The sequence below is a fragment of the Mobula hypostoma genome, chromosome 1 (assembly GCF_963921235.1).
Source record: "Mobula hypostoma chromosome 1, sMobHyp1.1, whole genome shotgun sequence".
Taxonomy (NCBI): Eukaryota; Metazoa; Chordata; class Chondrichthyes; order Myliobatiformes; family Myliobatidae; genus Mobula; species Mobula hypostoma.
The window spans coordinates 177,642,314-177,662,510 of NC_086097.1; positions in this window are offsets into that span (position 1 = coordinate 177,642,314).

The following is a 20,197-nucleotide window of genomic DNA, read 5'->3' on the forward strand; positions in this document are numbered from 1 at the left end:
GATTGAGTTTTACTAACCACTGAGCTTTTTTACGAGGTGATGATGTGATTGATGAAGGTAGAGCTGTGGATGTTATCTACATCGATTTTAGTAAGGCACTTGACAAGGTCCCTCATGAGAGGATCTTCCAGAAGATTAAGATGCATGGGATCCATGGTGAATTGGCCATTTGGATTCAGAACTGGCTTGCCCATAAAAGACAGAGGGTAGTAATCAAAGGGACTTATTCTAGTTAGAGGTCTGTGATTACTCATGTTCCACAGGGATCAGTACTGGGATGTCTGCTCTTTGTGATGTATGTAAATTACTTGGTTGAATATGTGGATTGGTTAGCATTTGCTCTCCATGGAGACTGGGGTGGGGGGCAGACGGTAGCAGGGTCGGCGGCATTCAGACATGGCGAGGCAGGCGCTCTTCAAGGAAGGACTGAGGCCACTCTCCTTGATGCTGATGGGAGGATGCTTTTGAAATTCTGGGCCTTATGTGATTATTGGAGTGTAGCTTATATTGGTCTCCTTCAGTTTTCTGTGTTTTCTTTCTTGTTGCTGATTAGCGGGTGGGCAATATATTACTTTGTGTGCAGAGGAGTGGGGGTGTTGGGAATTTGGGATTTGATGTTCTTGGTGTTTCTCTGTGTAGCTGATCTGTTTTTATGTGGGGGGGGTTGGGTGTCTGATGCTATTGTCGCTGTTCTTTTTTGCGAGGGTGGAAGTTGGGGCTTTAATATTGTTGTCACTGTATTTTTGGCAAAGGGGGGGGGGTTGGGGGTTTTGATGTTCTAGCTGTTGTTTTCCAGGTGAGTGATCTGTTAGCTTTTTGTGCGAGGGAGGGGATGAGGGGTTCAGAGTTTGCAAGTTTTGTTTCTTTATCTTCATGTGGGTGGGTTAATGTCTGTATTTCATGGTTATCTGGAGAAGACAAATATCAGAGATCTATTGTACATGCATACTTTGACAATAAGGTAAACCTTTAAACCTTGAACCACCTTTGAAACTTTAGTAAGTTTGCAGACAATACCAAGATTGGTGGAGTTGTGGACAGTGTAGAAGTCCGGCAAAGAATACAATGGGATACAGATCAGTTGCATGGGCAGAAGAGTGGCAGATGGAGTTTAATACAACCAAATGTGAAAAGTTGCACCTTGGTAGGTTAAAGATAAAGAGACAGTATATGAGCAGACTGATCTTGGAGGCCAAGTTCATAATTCCACAGTTTGATAGGGTGGTCGAGAAGGCACATGGCTTGCTAGCCTTTATTAGTTGAGGCAGTGAGTTCAAAAACAAGTAAGTTATGTTGCAGTGTTATAAAATTCTAGTTAGGTCACATATGGAGTCCTGCATACAGTTCTGGTTGCCTCATTGTAGGAAGGATGTTGAGGCTTTGGAGAGGCTGAAGAAGACATTTACCAGGATGTTGCCTGGATTGGAGGGCATGTGCTAGAACGAGAGGTTGGACAAACTTGGGTTGTTTTCTCTGGAGTAGTGAAGGGTAGTGATGAGAGCTGATAGAAGTTTATAAGATTATGAGAGGTATAGATACGTAGACAGACAGTATCTCTTTCCCAGTGTTGAAATGATTAATACCAGAGGACATGCGGTTAAGGTGAGAAGGGGTAATTTCAAAGAAAAGGGGAGGATAAATTTTTTTTACACTGCGATTGGTGGGTGCCCAGAAAGCATTGGCTGGGTTCGTGGTAGAGGCAGAAACATTAGGGACTTTAGAGATGTTTAGATAGGCATTTGAATGAGAGGAAAATGGAAGGATATGGACATTGTGTAGGCAGAAAAGATTAGTTTAGTTAGCCAATTGATTACTAATTTAATTAATTTGACACAGCATTGAAGGCCAAAGGGCTTGTTCCTGTGCTATATTCTAATATCCTCCCTTCTAACAATATTTGGATTCTCAGAGAGATTTGTTCATCCCTCCACTCCCCAGGACCTTCCCCTATAAGTGAACATTACACTGTTCCTACATCTCCTCCCTCTCTCAGAATCCAGAACAGCCTTCCCAAGTGATGCTGCCATTCAGATGCAAATCCACCCTGGTCTTAGTTATTGCATCTGGTGCTACCGATGTAGGCTCTTCCCACATTGGTGGCCTCAGAGGGCAGAAGTGAATGTAGTTGCAATTATTAAGCAGATGGTGAAAGGTCTGAAGGTAGAAAGGTCACCTGGCCCAGGTGAACTACACCTCACAGTTCCAAAAGAGAGAGCAGAAGAGATTGTGAAGGCATTAGTAGTGATCTTTCAAGAGCTACCAGATCTGGAATGGTTCCAGAGGAGATGTAACCAGCCTGTATACTAGGTGGATCACAGCAGTCTGATTATATTACAGGTATTTTGAACTTAAAGAAAGCTGTCAATGGACTGACTGTAAGATTAGAAGACACTGTGAGATAGTCAGCCACTTCAAACTAGACTGCTGAATAGTTTTGTTCACTAATGTAATATGAGCTGCCAGAGCTCAGGGATAGTCCAGGGCCTAACCCAGGAGAATAATCATAAAGGCACAAATATGGTCACTTTCCCATCTTGTTCTCTGGATACAGTGTGGTTGGGAAGGAGGAAGGGTCTTGAGTGAGGTTTTATAGACACAGTTGGAAATGATAACAGATGCAGAGGAACACTCACACACACACAAAACACAGTTCCATGTGCACACACTCTCTCACACACACACAAAACACAGCTGCATGTGCATACACACACACACACACAGAGTTACATGCGCACACACACTCTGTCATACAAATACTCATGCACACACGTAAACACAAACACAATATTCACACAAATGCAAAACACACTCATGCACACTCATAAAAACATACTTGCAATCACACACACACATTCAAAAATATACACACACTCATATCCTGCACACGCAGTCTAACACACTCTATCACAAATACACATACACTCACACTTGTGCACATTCACAAACACACACAGCATACATAGATATCATTGGCCCTGCTGATAGTGGGATCTTGAGATATACAAGTTAGATGCTGTAAAAGTCCGTGGAGCTGAAACCCTTGGGGTGGGGGTGCTGAAGAGGTGTAATCCAGCTTATAAAATACTGAACAAGGTGAACAGGCAGAATCTAATTGATCTAATTGCCCTCAGCACAGAAGGCAGTGATCAGGTACTCAGGTTGAAGCATTCAAGGAGAATTGTGCAAATATTTTTCACACAATTTAGCAGTGGGGGCTAGAGCTCACTACCTGAGAGGAGGGGTGGAGGGAGAATACCCCACATTTAAACACCACCTGGTTGATTCTTATTCATAGAGTAATACAGTGGGGAAACACGCCCTTCAGCCCAAATGGTTCAGACATCCCAAGAAGTCCATCTCAGGTAGTCCCATTTACTCACATTTGGACCATATACATCTATCTTTCCAATCGATCTTTTACTGTAAATTTTGCATAGGGATCCATACTGGGATCTCTGATGTTTGTGATATACAACATATAAGCAACCTGGATGCAAATATGAATGGGTGTTAGTATATTCACAAATGATACAAAGATTACTGGTGTTGTGGATAGGGTAGAAGGTTACCAAAAGATATAGCAATATAGATCAGTTGCAGATATGGGGAGAGAAATGGCAAATGGAGTTTAACTTAGCCTAGTGTGAGGTCTTGCAATTTGGGAGATCAGATATACAGTATAGAGAAAATACACAGGATGCTTAACAGCATTGATAAACAAAGGAATCTCGGGGTCTGAGTCATAGCTCCTTGAAAGTAGCTATACAATTTTATAGGGTAGTAAAGAAGGCATATGGCAAGCCTGCCTTTGTTAGTCAAAGCATTGTTCAAGACTCTGGAATTTATGTTGCATCTTTATAAAGCTCTGGTTATGCTGCATCTGGATTCAGATCTCATCACTCCTATTATATGAAGGATGTGGAGGTTTTGGAAAGGGTACAGAGAGGTTCAGCAGGATACTCCCTGGATTAGACAGCATTTGCTATGAGGAGAGTTTGGACAAACTTGCAGAGAAAATGATAAGTGCCTAGAATTCACTGCCAGGGGTGGTAACGGAGGCAAATATGACAGAGGTGTTTAAGAGGGTCTGAGGCAGATGAATACAGTATGCAGAGAATGGAGGGATATGCAGGTAAAAGGGATTACTTTAGTAGGCTTTTGATTACTAGCTTAATTAGTTCAATACAATACCGTGGGCCAAAGAACCTGTTCTTTTGTTGTACAGTTCTGTGTTCTAAATGTACCTGCCCCAACCATTTGCACTGACAGCTCATTCAATGTACAGACCCTCTGCATGAAGAAATTCAAGCTCCATGACCTGCAAGCTTTTGACTAAGCAGGGAACTGGGATTAGCTTAAAGGCTGGCCTGGACACAATCATCTGCATGGTCTCTCTCTGTGTAATACATTTCTATAATTCTACAAACTGTATATTTTGACAGGACTAAGCAGCTTGGGTGTGTTTATCCTTTTGAAGTGAGTTTTATTTAAGTAGCTTAATGCAAGGAAATGAGAAAATTGTCGAAATACTTCCCCTCACCTTTGCTATTGGGTTTATATTTAAATCACTTTGCTAAGGCTGCTTTCTCATCTTTTGATACTGGAGTATTTAGGATTTCAAACAGAATTAATTCTAGCATCAAAGGGAACCATTGTGTCCTTCCAGTCACTCACAGGGATCTGTATGTGACTCAAACACATTCAATCTGAGCAACAGATTCATAACCTCTGCAAGTGACCTCAGCCTGGCTGTTAAGCAACGGGAAATGTAAAGACTCCTGACTGTCTGCAAGTTTGACTTCAGCAGCTCATTGGAAAGCTTCCCCCACAGCCCCAAATCAGGGTACTGTAGGTTAAGCCCAACTTCAAGATATTACAGAGAATTGTGAACACTGCCCAGTCCGTCATACAAACTAAGCTTCCCACCACTGACTCCATCTACACATCCTGTTACCTCAGGAAAGCAGCCAAAATAATCAAAGACTGCTCCCACCCCAGTCGTTCTCTCTCCTCCCCCTTCCGAAAGACCACAAGAGCATAAGAATAGGAGCAGAATTAGGAGACTCAGTCTGTCGAGTGTGCTCTGGCATTCGATCACGGCTAATTTACATTCCCTCTCAACCCCATTACCCTGCCTTCTCCCTCGTCTTCTCCTCTGTAATCTTTGATGCCCTTATTATTTAAGAATTTATCAACCTCCCCTTTAAATAAACCCTATGACTTGACCTCCACAACCATCTGTGGCAATGTTTTCCACAGATTCACCACATTCTGGCTTAAGAAAATCCTCCTCATCTCTGATCAAAGGAGACAACCTTGTACTCTGAGGTTCCGCCCCCTGATCCTAGACTATCTCACTATTGGAAACATCCTCTCAACCACCACTCTACCTAGGCTTTCAATGAGGCCCTCCATTGGCTGAGGTCAAACATGGATAGCCATCTACATGATAGGCAATTGAGTATGTAAGCCAGGACAGTACGATGTGGAGAGCAAGCTGTTCCCCACGCAGCAGGCTCTCCCTCTCCACACAGCTGATGAATCCCAAGGGAATGGCAGAGACTGATACGGCTCGGCAGCAGTGGTGCTGTGGGAGTTGCCAGGCAGCATTGAACTCAACGCTGGACTAACTTAGGGACTCCAGCTCCAGGTTTTCATTGGGGTTTAATCCGAATCCTTCCTCAGGAGTGGGTATAGCCACAAGGCAGCAGATGTTTGAGATAAGAGTTTTCCTTCTCCTAGGTCAGCTACCAACCACAGCTGACAGGCCCCATCTGCCCAAAGCCATTGGTTTTAAGGTGCAAGTAACCCACCTTTCCTCTAAGGTTTGGAGGCTTGAGTGCCTCATGACCCAGAGAGCTATGTTGGCTGAAGTCAGGGCTTTATGCTTTGGCTCTTGGTAGGGTCACCCATGCCAAATGGGTCAAAGGGTAGAGGTCAGAGTAAGAGTGGTCTTCCATGTTTGGGTGTTCAGCTCAGGGCTAACAAACCTGACTGGTAAAACAAAATTGTTACAGAAACAGCAATGAAGAATCCTTCTATATCTGAGTGAGATGATAAACCTGAGTCTTTACCCAGGACTTGCATGACTGACAGTAGAGAAACCGAGAGGAAGCTACTGACATGATGAAGTAAGTCCTCATTGCTGTCCGACATACCAGCAGTGAATTGGGCAGTAAGTAAGTAAGTAGCCCGCCTTTGCCCCTCCTCATGTCAGTAGAAATGGTTCCACCAGGCTTAGTAACTAAGCCACACGTGAACACCAGGAGCTAGACTTGGTTGTCAGAGCCTATTTGGGGCTCACACCATTGGGAGAATTTAATAGGTAGTGGGAGTTTATCCCCACTACCTCCACCGGCTATGAAAACCTTAAGGAACCCGGCCTTTCAAAATTTAGTAGGTTCCAATAAGACCCTCTTCGTTCTTCCCGACAGCTGGAAGATACAGAAGCCTGAGAGTAGATACCACCAGGTTCAAGGACAGCCTCTATTCCTGTTATCAGACCTTGGAACAGGTGTTAGTTAGAAACTACTTGGAGCAATTTTGCACCCCATATCCAAGGAAGGGTTTGCTCAATGGGCTGAACAGCCTAATTCTCTTCCTATTTCTTATGGTGGTTATGGACTTCTCATTTGCTAAAGAAGAATCCTTGATCTTCCAATCTCCCTTGTTGTACTCTATTTGAGGAACTAGGTGGATGTTGAGCAGATGATTTCCCTAGTATGTGTATCTAGAACTAGGGACATATTTTCAGGAAAAAGATCGGCCATTTAATGTACAGATGAGGAGGAACTTCTTCTCTCAGAGACTTGAGAGTCATTAGAAATATCTCAACAGAAATGTGGAGATGAAGTTATTGTATATATCCAAGGTTGTAATAGATTTTTGTTATATTTATTCATTTTTTTGTGATGTATGTGTCATTGGTAAGTTGGCATTAGTTGCATGCTCTTAATTGCCTTTTGGGATGGTGGGGTTGAGCTGATGTGGTCCTTCCAGTTAACGTGCTCCATGATGTTGTCAAGAAGGGAGCTCCATGATGTAGATGTAGTGACAATGAAGGATGGCAATTTACTTCCAAGTTATTTAGGGTGGTAAAGCGGTGTGGCTCAAGGACATCTTTTACCTTGACTGAATAGTTCCCTAGTACAATATAATGGATTCTTGACCTCACAATCTATCTCGTTATGGCCTTGCACCTTATTATCTACCTGCACTGCACTTTCTCTGTAACCATAACACTATATTTGGCATTCTGTTACTGTATTAGTTTGTACTACCACACACCAGGGATTCATTCAGTGAGCCTGTTCTTCTCAGACCTTCTCATAGGTACAGCGAGCAGTGAATCTCAATCTCTCAATCTCTCTCTCTCTCTCTATATATATATATATATACACACACAGTCCCACCCTGCTCAATGACTTTAATTGCAGTTACTAGTCATCTGGGTCATCTGCCTCTGTGTGAGAGAAGCAAACACTGAAAAAGGAATTGGTTTAGCTGGTTAATCAAACACAGCAATCAAAAATGATATATCCCAGGGATATATATTTCCTGATGTTGTGACATTGCACATGCATTTTCATCTTGCTGGGTGTCTGGGCATCATTATTCATTAATCCCAATTCTCAGATTTATACCCAAGCCAAATTCTTCAAATTTCAAAGGGTTTACCTTTTTATAGTGCAAAATCAAGTCTGCTAAAGAGTCAGAAGTCTGGAGATGGAGCTGGAAGAACTCCAGATCATTGGGCAGTCTGAGGCATTGACATGAAATACCGGGAGGTAGTTACACCCAAGTTACAGGGTGACGATCAGGAGTGGGAAAGGTGATAAGCAGCTATAAAAGGAACCCTGTGCTGTTTCCCCTCAATAACAAGTATACCATTTTGGGTACTGTTGGGGTAGGTACGGGGACGGGGGGAATGATGTAATTAGAGGAAAGCCACAACAGTGTCTGGCACTGATAAGGGATTCCATAGTTACAGAATCAGACAGGAGATTTTGTGGAAGTGACAGTCTTCCAGATGGGTGTGTTGCCTCTTGGGTGCCAGGGTGAGAGTTGCTTCAGATTGGTACACAACATTCTTACGGGTGGATTGCCAGAAGTCATGGGACATACTGGTACCAATGGTGTAGCTGGGAAAAAGATGAGGACCTGGAGAGAATATAGGGAGCTAGGTAGGGAGCTGAAAAGCATGATATCAGGGGTGATAATCTCTGGACTGCTGCCTGTGCCATTCACCAGTGAGAATAACAGGATAATTTGGCAGATTGATGTGTGGCACAGAGGGCAGGGTTTCAGATTTCTGGATCATTGGGATCTTTTCTGTATAAGGAACAACCAGTACATAAGGGTGTGTTACACCTGAACTTGAGAGAGACTAACATCCTTGCAGGCAAGCTTGCTAGAGCTCTTGAGGAAGGTTTAAAATTCAGTGATTTGGCAGGGGGATGAAGCAGAGTAATGGGTCAGAGGATGGGAGGGACATTTGGTATCAAGGTACAGGCAGTGTGCAGAGGCATGATGGGGAAGCATAGGCAATGGATAGAGCACAGTTGCAGTCAGTTGGATTGGTTGAAATGTGTCTCTTTTAATTGTATCAGGAACAAGGGTGATGAACTTAGGGCATGGGTCAATACATAGAGATATGACATTGTGGCCTTTACAGAGACTTGGCTGTCACAAGGGCAGGAATGCTGCTGGATGTTCCAGGGTTTAAATGTTTCAAAAGGGACAGAGAGGGAGCTTAAGGATGTGGGAGAATGGCATTGTTAACCAGGGATAGTATCACAGCTGCGGTAAGAGAAGATTATTCTGAAGAGGTATCCTATGGATCAGTATGGGTGGAAGTAGAATACAGGAAGTGAGCAATTACTCCTTTGGGACTATACCATAGACACCTGCAACCCCCCTTCCCACAACAACAGAGACATGGACGTGCATATCAGGAGGCAGACTTTGGAAAGGTGCAAAAACAATAGGGTTGTTTTGACAGGTAACTTCAACTTCCATCATTTTGATTGGCATCTCCTTCATGCAAAAGGTTAAGACGGGAAAGAATTTGTTTGGAAGATGCCTGGCACAGTATGCAGACAGGCCAACTAGTGGAGAGATCATAGTGTATCCGGTACAGGGCAATGAAGCTGGTCAGGAGACAGATCTTTTGGTGGGTGAGCATTTTAGAGAACCACAACTCCTTGATCTTTACAATAGCCTTGTGCAGGGATTGGAGCAGATGGTGTTTGAAAGTACTTAAGTGGAGAGGGTGCAACATGATGTTATTAAGCAGGAACTTGGGTCTGTAAGTTGAGAGCAGATGTACTCAGAGAATTGTGGAGGTTGTTTAGGGAGTACTTGCATGGGGTTTTGAATAGGTTTGTCCCACAGAGGCAGGGAAAGGATGGTAGGGTTAAGGAACCATGATTGACAAGAAATCTGGAACATCTAGTCAAGATGAAGAAAGAAATATTCTTAAGGTTTAGAAAGCAAGGATTTAACAGGGCCCTTGAGAGGCATGAAGTTACTGGAAGTAGCTTAAGATTAGGCTGAGAAGAGCTAGAAAGGGTATGAGAAGGCCTTGGCGAGTAGAATTAAGGAAGACCCCGAGGCATTCTAAATTACATGAACAACAGGAGGATGATTGGAGTGACGGTAAGACCAATCAAGGATTAAACAGAAAATTGTGCAGGGAGTCATAGGAGGTAGGGGAGATCCCTAATGAATATCACTGTTCACCAGTAAGAGGGATCTGATGAATGTGAGGTCAGCATAGAATAGGCTGATATGCTGGAACATGTTGACTAGCATATCCTGCAAATTTTGAAAGCATTAAGATATGTAAATCCCCAGATGGGACATACCCCAGGGTACTATGGGAAGTGACGGAAGAGTTTGCTGCTCCTTCAGTGATGATCCTTGCATCTTCACTGGTCACAGGAGCAGTGCCAGAGCATTGTACATTGGCAAATGTTACCCCTTGTCTCAAGAAAGGAAATGGGCATTACTCTGGGAGTCATAGACCAGTGAGTCTTACATCAGAGGTGAGCAAGCTATTAAAAAGGATTCTTAGAGACAGGATTTATGATCATTTGGAGAAGCAAATTCTGACTCAGGATCATCAACACAGCTTTGTGAGGAGCAGGTCGTGCTGCATGAGCCTGATGGAATTCCCTGAAGAAGTGACCAAACAAGTTGATGAAGGCAGAGCAGTGGAGGTTGTTTTTATAAACTTTAGTGAGGTACTTGACTAAATTTCCCATGAGAGGCTCATTCAGAAAGGCAGAAGGCATCGGATCCAGGGAAACTTGGCTATGTGGACTCAGAATCGGCTTGCCAAAAGAGGCAGAGGTTGGCTGTAGATTTACTGTATTCTGCCTGGAGGTTAGTGATTAGTGCTGTTCTTTGTGACCTTGCTGGTAACCTTGCTCCTTGTGACTTTTATAAATGACTTGGATGGGGAATTGAAAAGGTGAGTTAGCGAGTGTGTAGGTGACATAAAGGTTGCTGGTGTTGTGGATAGTGTAGGTTGTCATTGATTACAACGGGACATTATCTTAAAAGAGGTAGATGGAATTCAATCTGGAACATTGTGAAGTGATTTGCTTTGAAATGTTAAGCTTGAAGACAGAATACAACATTAATGTCAGGATTCTAACCAATGCAAAAGAATGGAAGGATCTTGAGATGCACATCCATAGATCTCTCAAAATTGCAGCACAAATTGATGGTGTGGTTAAGAAGGTGTATGATGTTTTGGTCTTTATTAGTCAAAAGATTGAGTTCAAGAACTGTGAGGACATGTTGCAGCTCTATAAAACCCTAATTAGATGACACATGGATTACATGTATTGTATTCATTTCTGGTCACCTCTATAGGAAAAACGTGGAAGCTTTAGAGAGGGTGCAGAGGAGATTTACAGGGATGATGCCTGAATTAGTGAGCATGTTTTATGAGGATAGGTTGAGCAAGCTAGGGCTTTCCTCTTTGGAGCGAAGGACGATGAGATGACTTGACAGAGGTGTACAGGATGATTGAGTGGAAATCCAGTGCCTTTTTCCTGGGGCAGAAATTGTTAATACAAGTGGGCATAACTTTAAGCTGTTCGGAGGAAAGTATGGGGGGGTGTCAGAGGCAGGTTTTTAAAAACAGAATGTGGTGGGTGTATGGAATGTGCTCTCAGTGGTAGTGGTAGAAGCAGATATATTAGGGATATTTAGGAGATGGATGGTATGGACCAGTTAAGTTGAAAGGCCTATTTCTGAACTCTATGACTCTATGACTTTAGTGGATACACCTTAACATCTCCCTTGTCATGTCCCCTAGAGATCTTATATGGCTCAACAAGATGTTCTCCCTTTCTTCTAAACTAGGGATACAGATCTAATTTTTTTTAGCCATGTGATAGGACAACCTTCTCACCCCAGGAATTAGCCGAATGAATCTCTTTTGGACTGCCTCCAATGCCAATAAATCCCTTCTTAAATTAGATTATTGCATGGTGCTCCAGGTATGGCCTCACTGATACTCTCCACAATTGTAACAATACTTCTCTATTTCTAAACTCCAAAGACCCCATCTCCCCCAGAGGATCCTACCACACTCCACAAGCCACCTATCTCTGTTCTATCATCATCATGACTTTCTCACTCTGGGACCTTAACGAGCCTCTGACGTCCAACCACCTTTACCAATAAATTCCTGGGTATGTAATGGAAGGTAACAAGAAATCCTTCAATAGTTCAATTTAATGTCAGGTAATGTTTACAGTATACAATCTAAAATCCTTATTCTTCACGGACATCCACAAAACAGTGCGGAAAAAAGTCCCAAAGAATGAATGACAGAAAAATGTTAGAACCCTGAAGTCCCCTCTCCACCCCCCCCCGCACACAATCTGCGGCAAAAGCATCAACCTTCCCCTTCCTCTGCCCCCAGCCCCCAAGCAATAGCAAGCCCTCAGAGACCATAATCTATAGACCATCAAAAACTACACTTCAGTCAGCACAATTGGCAAGGAATCGAGTGGTCCCCAGGGCGCACAGTGCTAAACCCCAAAGGTCTTGGAGATCCCGAAACGAAGGCCGCTTGGCGAATTCCAAACAGCAGAAACTCATCGTCCATGAAGATCATAGTTTGAGCACAGCTGTAGATCATGGATTCTGACAGGGCCACAGCACTTTGAAAAGGAAAAAAAGACCTGAGAACCGAAGATTTAAAACTGTTAAACTGTTTTGCGGATGAACTCAAAGACGTCGCCCAGGTCCGCAAAAAGCCCTGGTGCCATCTCCCAGACCTATCTGGTAATGTTCTCCTTTCCGTAAGGTGAAGATAGATCCTGTGATTGTCTACATTGTAAGCAGATGATTATCTAAAGAGAGGCTTGTCAATGCCTGCCAGACGGAGCCTCTTCTCATTTCCTGTCGCTATCGAGGCCCCAGTCATGGACCATTGAATCTTTGATGAATGTTATTCAGGTGATCCCTGACCTTCTAATAATCAGCAGTTTAAAGGAACTGAAATTGTACAGAGGACTAAAGAACCTGGGAACCTTTTAATCTCTCTCCACATCTAACAGTCTGAAAGGAACATCAAACATCAATGGAAAATTCGGGACCATGTTACTGGCAATCTGACCTGTACAGCTGCTTAGACAGAACTTTCCCAAACACACCCAAAAGGATATTAACCTGAGTTATTTATGTATTGGCCAAATGAGAGTTGGTCAATTTAGAAATACTGAAGCAAAAACTCTACCCCCTCCCTTTTTAAAAATTGTTTTAAGTTTATGTTGTTTTTAATAACAACAATAATAATTGTCTGCGGTCAGTAAGAAGCATTCACCAAAATCAGAATCCTGGAGTCACCAAGTAATACAGCACAGAAACAGACAACTGGTCCATGCAAACCAACTTGTTTACCCTAGAGTCACAGAGTTGTTTAGTTATACGGCAAGGAAACAGGAGACAGACCTTTCTGCCCAATTGGTCCCTGCAGCAACTTGTTTATTTCCAATCATAGAATTACACAGCACAGAAACCGACACTTTGGCCCAACTCGTCCTTGCTAATGAACTTGTCTCCTTACAGTCATGTGGTCTTACAGCACACCAACCAGTCCATGTGACCAAGAAGCCCTTCTAAGCTAGTCCCATTTGCCTGCATTCAGCCTATATCCTGCTAAACCTTTCTATTCATTTACCTGTCCAAGTGTCTTTTCAATGTTGAAAAATGCAGCATCCACATCAACTTATGGGAGCTCCTGGCTTGTGACCAAGTAAAACGGAGAAAAAGTATCCAGGATGGTCTTGGCTCATTTGAGTCTCTTTAAATAAAACACAGAGAATCTCATCAAAAATGGTGGTGGGTGTGAATAACATCTCCTCGTGCTGCCACATTCTCAGACTCTCAACCCTACCTCTCTCGTTTAGTCTATCATTGTCACTTTAGGGTTTCTTTTTTTCAGATTGGTAATGGGTTTATTATTTTCACTACAGAGAAAAACTTTGTTTTGCATGCCATCCATACAGGTCATTTCATTACATCAGCACATAGAGGCAGTAGAAAGGATAAGCAAAAAAAAAAGTGTTGCAGTTACAGAGAAAGTGCAGTGCAGACAGACAATAAGGCATTGGGTCATAACAAGGTAGATTATGAGGACAAGGGTCTATCTTATTGTTCAAGAAGTTCATTCAGCAGTCCTCTAACAGCAGGATAGAAGCTGATCTCGAGCCCAGTGATGCACAGAACAGAGAACACAGAGTGGAACAGTATGGACCTTCGGCCCATGATGTCATCAGACATTGTGACACCAGGTGAGAGGAATGGTGGGCAGGTGGGGGAGGGGAGGATAAATTAAGAAGCTCAGAGGCAATAGGTGGAAGAAATAAAGGTCTGAAGAAGAAGGAATCTAATAGGATAGGATTGTGGAACATGGAAGGAAAGGAAGGAAGAGGAGAACTAGAGGGAAGTGATGGGCAGATGAGGAGAAGGGGTAAGAAGGTAACCAGAAGGGGAATGGCAAAAGCGAAAAGGAGTTAGAATAGAAATCATCGGAAGTTGCAGAAATCAATGTTCATGACATTAGGTTGGATGCTGCCCAGACAGAATATGAGGTGTTACTCCTCCAACCTGAATTTGGACTTATCTTGGCAGTAGAGGAGGCCATGGACAGACATGTCAGAATGGGAATGGGAAGTCAAATTGAAACGGGTAGTTACTAGAGATCCTTCCTTTTGCGGCAACAGAGCAAAGGTGCTCAACAAAGTGATCCCCCAGACTGTGTGGAGTTGTTGCCCCACCTTCCCCATCACCTGGTATCACCCATCATTTGTACTTCTTCCCATCACCCCACTGTCTATTCTAGCTTCAGCCCCATTCCTTTCTAGTCCTGATGAATGGCCTCAGCCCAAAATGTCTAATGTTTATTCCCCTTCAGGGAGAATGTACAAATTTCTTACAGACGGCAGCAGAATTGATCCTGGATCGCTAGTATTGAATAGTGTTACGGTAACTGCTATGAGACCGTGCCACCTTTGAAGTTAAAGCACAATTCGGGTACATTAGATATACACAGATGAAGATCTAACCACTGGGAGAAGCCAAAAGAAAAGCTGTTGTGTAAGTACAAGTTTAGTTTAGAGATAGAGCACGGTTCCAGGCTCTTCTGGCCCATCTAATTACGCCCATGTGACCAGCTGAACAATGCGGCTTTGGGACATGGGAGGAAACTGGAGCACCCGGAAGAAACCCACACAGTCACAGGGACAACGTACAATCTCCTTAAAGATAGTGATGAAATTGAGCCTGGATCAATAGCATTATGCTAACCACTACGCTACTGTGCTGTCCCTGTTTGCATGGCATGGAAAACCAAAGCATGTGACTGTAGTTGTGCTTGTGACAATAATAAATGAATTCAAATTCCTAATTCCCAAATCACAAACATCCAATTTATAATGAAGTACCATAGAAAGCATTTTATCTGGATGTAAAACAGCTTGGTATAGAAAATGCTCTGCATGCAACGGCAAGAAGCTGCAGAAATTTGTGGTCACAGCTCTGCGTATCATAGGAACCAGCCTCCCAACTGTCAAGTCTTCACACTACCTCAGTAAAGCAGACAGCATAATCACAGACCCTACCCACCCTGGATATTCTATCTTCTCCCTCTCCCATTGGTTAGAAGATACAAAAGCCTGAAAAACAGGCTCAAAGACAGCTTCTGTCCCATTGTTATCAGACTCTTGATCAAAACTCTTGTAAAATAAGACGGACTCTTAACCTCATAATCTACTTTGTTATGATCTTCCACTTTATTGATTACTTTTTCAATAGCTTTTACACTTCATTCTGGATTGCTATTGTTTTACCTTATTCTAGCTCAATGCACTAAGTAATGATTTGATCTGTAGAAACAGAATGCAAGACAGACTTTTCACTGTATCTTGGTACACATGATAATAATGAACCAATGCGAATACTATTATTTCCAAAACAAGATAGTATTGAATGGTATTGAATGCTAATAGACTTCCCACAATCACCTCTCAAAATCCAGACTTCTCTGGGCACTTTAAATTCCCTGGATTCATAGTGGGGAATCACCAGGTCATGATGATGTGTTCAGCCTCTGACACTTGTCCTTCGTTATTGTTGGGAGGTGATGCAGCCTAGGTGAGCAACTGCAATGTATTTTGTGGCTGGTGAATGCTGCAGCCAGTGTGCAGTGGTGGTAGCGGGAGGGAGAGTTTAGGGTGGGAGGTGAACTGTCATTCAAGTGTCCCATTTGGTCTTTGTTGGCAACTAAATTTAAACTCTGCAGCTGCTTATTGCAGAATTTAGATGCTTGCTCTGTTTTATTTTGGGCCTCCAGAACAGAAGTATCTCTACTGCACCTTTCATAATCTCCGCACAGCCTGAAGCACTTACAGCTAACAGCAACACTTGAAGCCATCTCAGTCAACGACTAAATGATATACATTAATTTCAGGAGTAACAATGACCAGACCTTCTGCTTTAATCAATTTATTGAGGAATATATATCAAGGACTGAAGGAAAAGTGTTCTGCTCTTCAAGGTAGTACCAAGGATTTCTCTAGAGTCATACTGTACAGAAACCTGCCCCTCAGGTCTCACTTAGTTCTCTCCCTCTCACCTGTGCCCTCTAGTTTTAGATTCCCCTGCCTTGGCAAAAAGACTGTGTCCATCCATCTTATCAATTCTCCTTATGATTTTATAAATCTCTGTAAGGTCAACTCTCAACCTCCTATCTCCAGGGAAAACAGTCATAAAGCCATCAGACATAGGAGCAGAATTAGGCCATTCAGTCCATCGAGCTTGCTCCACCATTCCATAATGGCTGATTTATTATCCCCCTCGACGCCATTCTCTTGCCTTCTCCCCATAACCTTTGACACCCTGAATAACCAAGAAACAATCAACTTTCATTTTAAACATACCCAATGACTTAGCGTCCACAGCCATCAGTGGCAATGGATTCCACAGATTCACTACATTCTGGCTAAATAAACCCTTCCTCATCTCTGTTCCAAATGGACTTCCCTCTATTCTGAGGTTATGCCTTCAGATACTAGACTCCCCCACTATAGGAAACATCATCTGCACATCCACTCAAGCCAGGCCTTTCCAATATTCAATAGGTTTCAATAGACCTCCCTCCCCTCCACCCCCTCATTTTACTAAACTCCAGTGAGTACAGACCCAGAGCCATCAAACACTCCTCATACATTAACATTTTCATTCCCAGAATATTTCTCCTGAACCTCCTCTGGATCCTCTCCAGTGCCATCTTTTCTTAGATAAGGGGCCCCAAACTGCTCACAATACTCCAAGCGCGGTCTGCCCAATGCCTGATAAAACATCAGCATCACATCCTCGCTCTTACATTCTAGTCCTCTCGAAATGAATGCTAACATTACATGTGCCTTCCTCACCACTGACTCAACCTGCAAGTTAACTTTTAGGAAATCCTGAACAAGTCCCTTTGCACCTCTGAATTTTGAACTTTCTCCCAGTTTAGAAAATCGTCTATGCTTTTATTCCTTCTGCTAAAATGCATGACCATACACTTCCCTGCACTATACTCCACCTGGCACTTCTTTGCCTAATCTGTATCTCTATACATGTGACAATAATAAACCAGTTTACCAATCTATGACTCGGTGGGTTGAGTTTGAGATACAGTGGGAAACGTAGTCTTGGAGAGTATCCATACAGATCATTTCATGGAACCAAGACCTATACTAGCCAAGATGGCTATTCCTGCTATTCCCAGTCAAGATGGCATCAGAGTACGATACTCTGATACTTCCAGATAGCCCATAAAAATGTCTTTTTTACTTCTTTTACGTCTGTTTTTCACCTTAAGAGTGTTTCTGGGACTGTTAGAGCCCGTGATTTACAGTTTGGAGATCGTTTGAGTGGTCCAGCGCTTTGCAGTCTCCGAGAAGATTCCGGGGAGCGAGTGCATACTCGGACAGCCTCAATACAAAGAAACTTTGAGATGGGGCCCGAGCCGATGTTCGACTCCATCTCACCAATTAAAGCATCCACTGATCGCAGATTAAAGTGTTGAGTAAGATTGAGACATTGAGGCAAAAGCGGAAGGCGAGCGAGAGTTCAGCGCTGGCTGTCTGCCTTTTACTCACTGCCAGAGAAGGAATCTGAGAGCTGCCTATCACCATGTGGCTGGCTGTGGTAGGCGGGTAGGTCTCTCTGCCTCATGTGGCGTCCCTCTTCTCCAATGAATGTTGGTGATATTGTAGGATGGTATCGTGGTTCAGTGTTTTATAGATTGGACAACTGCGTTTGTGGACTGTGGACTTTTTCATATTTATGGTTTCTATATTTTGTTTTTTATCACCCGTTCCTACTTCTTCACACAGAGAGTGGTGAATCTGTGGAATTCTCTGCCACAGGAAACTGTTGAGGCCAGTTCATTGGCTATATTTAAGAGGGAGTTAGATATGGCCCTTGTGGCTACAGGGGTCAGGGGGTATGGAGGGAAGGCTGGTGCAGGGTTCTGAGTTGGATGATCAGCCATGATCATAATAAATGGCGGTGCAGGCTCGAAGGGCCGAATGGCCTACTCCTGCACCTATTTTCTATGTTTCTATGTTTTCTGTTTTGTTGTGGGGGGGGGAGGTGTTTGGGGATTAATGTTCTGTTGTGTTCTGTTAGTTTTTTGTGCAGGGGAGGGAGATTTTGGGGGTTGATGATCAGGACGTCATTCTTTTTTATCTGAGGAGGGGGTGGGTATGATGTTTCTCTCTGAACAACTTTCATGTTCTTCCTTTGTTTCGTGGCTATCTAGAGAAGACAAATTTCGGAGTTGTATATGGATACATGCTTTGTTAATAAATGAACCTTTGAACTCATTTGTCTGTGTTTGACCCATGTTCCCCTCTAAACCTTTCCTATACAAGTACCAGTGGAAATGAGTTTTAAGATTCAAACCACCTGGAAAACAGTGATGGAGCAAAGGGAATCAGGAATGATGATAGGCCAGAATCAGTGGAGAACAGGGACCTTGAAAAGGTACCTCAGGTGCCATCTCCTTAAACCTCTCTTCCTTCTTTTTAATCACCTAAAGCTCATCTTGTCCTGAAGAACAAGAGACGCAGTTTGAAATTTTCTTTAATAAACCTTCAAAAAAGATGAAGTCAAAGTTGAACTTATTGTCATATGCACGAGTACATAAGGCAGATATCCCTCTAAACCGTTCTGATCCACATGTGTGTACAGGTGCAATGAATAACTTACTTGCAACAGCATCACAGACACACGACACCATATAAGCAGCATTCACAAAAAAAACACAAATAAGACACACATTGATGAAGGTAGAGCAGTGTATGTAGTGTATATGAATTTCAGTAAGGCACTTGATAAGGTTCCCCATGTGAGTCTCATTCAGAAAGTAAAGAGGCATGGGATCCAAAGAGACCTTGCTCTGTGGATCCAGAACTGGCTTGCCCACAGAAGGCAAAGGGTGGTTGTAGATGGTTTGTATTCTGTATGGAGGTCAGTGACCAGTACTGTTCTGCAGAGATCTGTTCTGGGACCCCTCCTCTTTGTGATTTTTATAAATGACCTGGATGAGGAAGTAGAAGGGCGGGTTACTAAGTCTGCTGATGATACAAAAGTTGGGGGTGTTGTGGATAGTCTGGAGGGTTGTCATAGGTTACAGCGGGACATCGATAGGATGCAGAACTGGGCTGAGAAGTGGCAGACGGTGTTCAACCCAGGTAAGTGTGAAGTGATTCATTTCGGTAGGTCAAATTTGAAAACAGAATATAATATTAGTGGTAAGACTTTTGGCAGTGTGGAGGATCAGTGAGCTCTTGGGGTCCGTGTCCATAGGACACTCAAAGCTGCTGCGCAGGTTGACAGTGTTGTAAAGAAGGCATATGGTGTGTTCACCTTCATCGACTGTGGGATTGAGTTCAAGAGCCATGAGATAATTTACAGTCATATAAGACGATGGTCAGACCCCTCTTGAAGTAGTGTTCAATTCTGGTCACCTCACTACAGAAAGGATGTGGACACTATAGAGAAAGTGCAGAGGAGATTTACAAAGATGTCTCCTGGATTTGAGAGCATGCTTTATGAGAATAAGTTGAGTGAACTTTGCCTTTTCTCCTTGGAGCGATGGAGGATGAGAGGAGACCTGATAGAGGTGTATAAGATGATGAGAGGCATTGTTTGTGTGGATAGCCGGAGGCTTTTTCCCAGGGCTGAAATGGCGAATATGAGGGGGCATAGTTTTAAGGTGCTTGGAAGTAGGTACAAGGGGGATGTCAGAGATAAGCTTTTAATACAGAGTGGTGGGTGCATGGAATGCACTGCCGGCAGTGGTGGTAGAGGCAGGTACAATAGGGTCTTTTAAGAGACTCTTAGATGGGTATACAGAGCTTAGAAAAATAGATAGCTATGCAGCAGGGAAATTCTAGGCAGCTGCTAGAGTAGGTTACATGGTCAGCACAACATTGTAAGCTGAAGGGTCTGTAATGTCCTGTAGATATCTACGTTTCTATGTTTCTAAACGTAAACTATGTGCAATTTTTGCAAGAGAATACATAATTAGAAAAATATACTAACAAGATCCACTTGGTTTACAAACTGATGTAAGTGGTCTTTAGAGTGATTAGAGTTGTGCCAGTTGGTTCAAGAA